A 6154-nucleotide genomic window follows, 5' to 3' on the forward strand; every position below is an offset into this window, starting at 1 on the left:
AAGGAAAACTATAGACAATTTTCACATTTGGGACACCCCGTCACCCCCGGGAATAAGAGATTTGGTCACTGTAGTTATATAAGGGACTATCCCTCTGCTTAGGAAATACACATTAAAGTGTTTAGGGGTAAAGACCCATAATGTACCAAATCTATACTCACGGGACTTCCCTGGTGGTTCAGTGGCTAAGACTCCGAGCTCCCAATGCGTGTGGTCTGGGGTTCGATCCCTGGTCAGGGAGCTAGATCCCACACGCTGCAGCTAAGAGTTTACATGCCACAGCTAAGACTCGGTGTAGCCAGATAAATACATAAGTAAATATTTTTTAAAAATCCACACAAATGATTCAGAAGAAATTATATACACACATAAATACATATACATATGTGACTGTTTTACATATATACACATACATGTGTATGTGCATGTATGCATGTGTATAAAACCCCATACTGTGTGTTTGAGGTGAAAGTATTAGTCGATCAGTCATTTCTGACTCTCTGCGACCTCATGGACCGTATCCCACCAGGCTCCTCTGTCCATGGGATTCTCCAGGCAAGAATGCTGGAGTGGGTAGCCATTCCCTTCTCCAGGGGATCTTCCCGAACCATGGACCAAATCCAGGTCTCTTGCATCACAGGCAGATTCTTTACTATTGGAGCCATGAGGGAAGCTCACTATTTGTATATATATCTTTGTGTTCTTATTATGTATGTACATCTGCATATAGATAGATTCCTATGATATAAAATACTGTTTAATCCAAGTAAAGGATATATGAGTGTGCTCTTTGTGCTCTTTTTAAAAATAAGAACTATTTTAATTCTTGCAAACTTTTTGTAAATTTAAAATTATTTCCAAGTAAAAAGTTTTAAAAATTGTTCATCAACATGGTTGAATATTGTCCATAGAAAGGAAACATGTAAATATACACCACACCTCAGAGTGTGGGCTGACTGTGACAGATGAAAGGCAAGAATGTACATTATGTGATGACTCCACTTCTTCCAGTTCAGTTCAGTTCAGTCGCTCAGTCATGTCTGACTCTTTGCGACCCCATGGACTGCAGCACGCCAGGCTTCCTTGTCCATCACCAACTCCCAGAGCCTGGTCAAACTCATGTCTGTCAAAGTTGGTGATGCCATCTGACCATCTCATCCTCTGTCATCCCCTTATTCTCCTGCCTTCAATCTTTCCCAGCATCAGGGTCTTTTCCAAAGAGTCAGTTCTTCTCATCAGGTGGCCAAAGGATTGGAGTTTCAGCTTCAACATCAGTCCTTCCAATGAATATTCAGGACTGATTTCCTTTAGGATGGACTGGTTGGATCTCCTTGCAGTCCAAGGGACTCTCAAGAGTCTTCTCCAACACCACAGTTCAAAAGCATCAATTCTTTGGTGCTCAGTTTTCTTTACAGTCAAACTCTCACATCCGTACACGACCACTGGAAAAACCATAGCTCTGACTAAATGGACCTTTGTTGGCAAAGTAATGTCTCTGCTTTTAATATGCTGTCCAGTTTGGTCATAGCTTTTCTTCCAAGAAGCAAGTGTCTTTTAACTTTATGGCTGCAGTTACCATCTGCAGTGATGTTGGAGCTCCCCAAAATAAAGTCTCTCATTGTTTCCATTTCCTTACGATTTAGCAACAGACCACAAGGATCTTTGGAGATAGAGATTAGAATACTGCTCACCTTTGTGGGGAAAGGGAACCAGATGGGTTTCCGGGGCTGGACATTTTCAGTATATTGATCTGGGTGGGTGTTACACGGGTGATTACATATATAAAAAGGTATCAGGCTGTACATTTCAGATTGTGCAATTTACTGTTTAGTAAGAAAAAAAGATCATCCCAGTTTCTGTGTGGCTTCCTTTGTGCTTGCTCGATGGCGTGGGACTCTTTGCAACCCCATGGACTATAGCTCTCCAGGCTCCTCTGTCCATGGGATTTCCCAGGCAAGAATACTGGAGTGGGTTGCCCTTTCATCCTCCAGTGGATCTTCCCCACCCAGGGATGAAACCGGCATCTCCTGCGTCTCCATTAGCAGACACCTTGGTAGCAACTGGCTCAGTGGTAAAAGAACCCACCTGCCAATGTGGGAGAGGTGGGTTCCATGGGGTGGCAAAGGGTCAGACGTGACTTAGTGACTGAGCACACAGGCACAGCTTCTGTGTAGAGACTGCCGGTGGTCCAGACAACAGAGACACCATCTGGGGAGCTATGGCAAAATGGAGGTGAGGGGGAAGGAGGACCAGCCTGGTGGAACCACAGTGGGTTGAACTGAGAGAAAGAGGGGTCTTCAGGGTGAGCCCCAGTGGAACAGCTGGTCGGTGGCACTGGTGACTGAGATGGGAGGTCTGAGAGAGGAGTGGGACCTCTGGACACCTGCCCAGTCCGCATTTCCTGGGGTGCTGCAGAAGTCAGATTTCCCTTCACGGCTGCATCCAGGTCACCACCAGGGGGCAATGGGTTCCTTCGTGACCCCCAAGGCAGCCTGAATCCTGCCTCCACATCGTCTGCCCTGGGAGCAGCTGTGGAGGGCAGCGTCTGGGTGGCTGCCAAACCCCCTGGGGCCAGGACACTGTGTGCTCCTTGCAAAAGAATCTCGCGGGATGGGGAGGGAAGGAAATTAAGTCCTAAAACCCTGGAATCTGAACGTTGTGACTCTAGTTCTTTTGCAGCCCCCATGTTCGGTCCCAAGGGAGCCAGGCTCTGTAAGATGGTCATAAGGTCTTGCTGCTGACCCTGACCCTCCACCTCGTCTGCCTCCACTCAATCCCAGTCTCAACCTCAGGGAAGAAAGAGGCTTCCTGCCTTCCTCTCCTACAAGTACTGTTTCTATGTCCTCTCTTCTCTGGGTATCCTACACATCCCTCAGGGGTCACTTCCTCCATGACCCTTTTCTTTTTTTACCATGAAAATATTTCCTTGTGATCATAAGTCAGTAAGACCAGCACAGACAGAGATGTGGACTCTACAGTGCTAGAATGGGTTTTATGGTTAAAGTACAACCACATGCAAATACTAGTTGGGGCTGGTGGAGCTCAGGGTCTAGTCAAACCACCACCAGAACCCCAGAGACCTCCCTTCCCTGCCCCTCCTTCTGGGGCTACCTCACTTCCCCGTATGTTGGTATATGCTCAGTCACTTCAGTTGTATCCGATTCTGTGCGACCCCATGGACTGCAGCCTGCAAGGCTCCTCTGTCCATGGGATTCTCCAGGCAAGAATACTGGAGTGGGTCACCATGCCCTCCTCCAGGGGATCTTCCTGACCCAGGAATCGAACTCATGTCTCTTTTCCTGCAGTGGCAAGTGGGTTCTTTACACTAGCACCCACTGGGATACCCTTCAATTCCTCCAGAAGCCTTCAAAATCTGAGCTCAATTCAGGAAGGACGGGGTGAGTCGGCATCCAGTGGCCTGAGTCAGAACCTCAGTCCTCCTGTGAAGGACCCTTTTCTGACCCAAAATCTGGATCTGAGTTGCCCCATCTAATTCTCCCATCGTACCACCCCTTTCTCTCTAAGTTAAATTAGTCAATCTACCTGTCTGATCCCTCAGCTTATCTGTGGCTCTGAAAGGCAGAGCAGGACCTGGAATGGGCTTCAAGATTCTTTGCTGAGTAAATGAAAGAACAGATGAATCTGAGTGAGTAAGCAACCTCTTATAGGTAAGAGGAGAGCATCTCAGTTCATCCATCTGGTGTTTTGAATGTTGGTTCAAGTATGGGCACTGACACTTAAAAGCTGTGTGACCTTAGCAACCATCTTAACCTCTCTGGGTCCTAGTCTCTTTACCCAGATATCACAGTTACTGTAAAGACTCGATGATAGGATGTATGTCAGTCCCTTCGCTTCAAGTTGGCACATAGTATACACTCAAAAAAATTTTTGTTTTATATGTGTGGTTAGAAAAAAAATCTAAGTAGATGTGCACGTGTGTACGCAATTATATCTGTTTATGTAGGCTACACAATAAATTGTTAGCTATTGCCAGGGGCATTAGCAATGTTCATTGGAAGGACTGATGCTGAAGCTGAAACGCCAATCCTTTGGCCACCTGAGATGAAGAATTGACTTCTTGGAAAAGACCCTGATGCTGGCAGGAGGAGAAGGGGACAACAGAGGATGAGATGGTTGGATGACATCACAGAATCCATGCGCATGAGTTTGAACAAGCTCTGGGAGTTGGTGATGGATGGGGAGACTGGTGTGCTGCAGTCCATGAGGCTGCAAAGAATCAGACACTACTGAGCAACTGAACTGAACTGAATGCCAGAGGGGAAAATGGGAGAGCAAGTTAATTTTTTTTTTGTTTTGTACTTTATAGATACTTCTGTAGTTGAATGTCTTACATTCAGATCAGATCAGATCAGTCGCTCAGTCGTGTCCAACTCTTTGCGACCCCATGAATCGCAGCACGCCAGGCCTCCCTGTCCATCACCAACTCCCGGAGTTCACTCAGACTCACGTGCATCGAGTCAGTGGTGCCATCCAGCCATCTCATCCTCTGTCGTCCCCTTCTCCTCTTGCCCCCAATTCCTCCCAGCATCAGAGTCTTTTCCAATGAGTCAACTCTTCACATGAGGTGGCCAAAGTACTGGAGTTTCAGCTTTAGCATCATTTCTTCCAAAGAAATCCCAGGGCTGATCTCCTTCAGAATGGACTAGTTGGATCTCCTTGCAGTCCAAGGGACTCTCAAGAGTCTTCTCCAACACCACACTTCAAAAACATCAATTCTTCAGCGCTCAGCCTTCTTCACAGTCCAACTCTCACATCCATACATGACCACAGGAAAAACTATAGCCTTGACTAGACGAACCTTTGTTGGCAAAGTAATGTCTCTGCTTTTTAATATGCTATCTAGGTTGGTCATAACTTTCCTTCCAAGGAGTAAGCGTCTTTTAATTTCATGGCTGCAGTCACCATCTGCAGTGATTTTGGAGCCCAGAAAAATAAAGTCTGACACTGTTTCCACTGTTTCCCCATCTATTCCCCATGAAGTGATGGGACCGGATGCCATGATCTTCGTTTTCTGAATGTTGAGCTTTAAGCCAACTTTTTCACTCTCCTCTTTCACTTTCATCAAGAGGCTTTTTAGTTCCTCTTCACTTTTTGCCATAAAGGTGGTATCATTTGCATATCTGAGGTTATTGAGATTTCTCCTGGCAATCTTGATTCCAGCTTGTGCTTCTTCCAGCCCAGCGTTTCTCATGATGTACTCTGCATATAAGTTAAATAAACAGGGTGACAATATACAGCCTTGACATACTCCTTTTCCTATTTGGAACCATTCTGTTGTTCCCTGTCCAGTTCTAACTGTTGCTTCCTGACCTGCATACAAATTTCTCAAGAGGCAGATCAGGTGGTCTGGTATTCCCATCTCTTAGAATTTTCCACAGTTTATTGTGATCCACACAGTCAAAGGCTTTGGCATAGTCAATAAAGCAGAAATAGATGTTTTTCTGGAACTCTCTTGCTTTTTCCATCATCCAGCGGATGTTGGCAATTTGATCTCTGGTTCCTCTGCCTTTTCTAAAACCAGCTTGAACATCTGGAAGTTCACGGTTCACATATTGCTGAAGCCTGGCTTGGAGAATTTTGAGCATTACTTTACTAGCGTGTGAGATGAGTGCAATTGTGCGGTAGTTTGAGCATTCTTTGGCATTGCCTTTCTTTGGGATTGGAATGAAAACTGACCTTTTCTAGTCCTGTAGCCACTGCTGAGTTTTCCAAATTTGGTGGCATATTGAGTGCAGCACTTTCACAGCCTCATCTTTCAGGATTTGGAATAGCTCAACTGGAATTCTATCACCTCCACTAGCTTTGTTCGTAGTGATGCTTTCTAAGGCCCACTTGACTTCACATTCCAGGATGTCTGGCTCTAGGTCAGTGATCACACCATCCTGATTATCTGGGTCATGAAGATCTTTTTTGTACAGTTCTTCTGTGTATTCTTGCCATCTCTTCTTAATATCTTCTGCTTCTGTTAGGTCCATACCATTTCTGTCCTTTATCGAGCCCATCTTTGCATGAAATATTCCTTTGGTATCTCTGATTTTCTTGAAGAGATCTCTAGTCTTTCCCGTTCTGTTGTTTTCCTCTATTTCTTTGCATTGACCGCTGAAGAAGGCTTTCTTATCTCTTCTTGCTATTC

This window comes from Bos grunniens, chromosome 11 (genome assembly GCF_055505025.1).
Source record: "Bos grunniens cultivar Pamir isolate PY7600 chromosome 11, Bosgru_T2T1.0, whole genome shotgun sequence".
In the NCBI taxonomy this organism is placed as follows: Eukaryota; Metazoa; Chordata; class Mammalia; order Artiodactyla; family Bovidae; genus Bos; species Bos grunniens.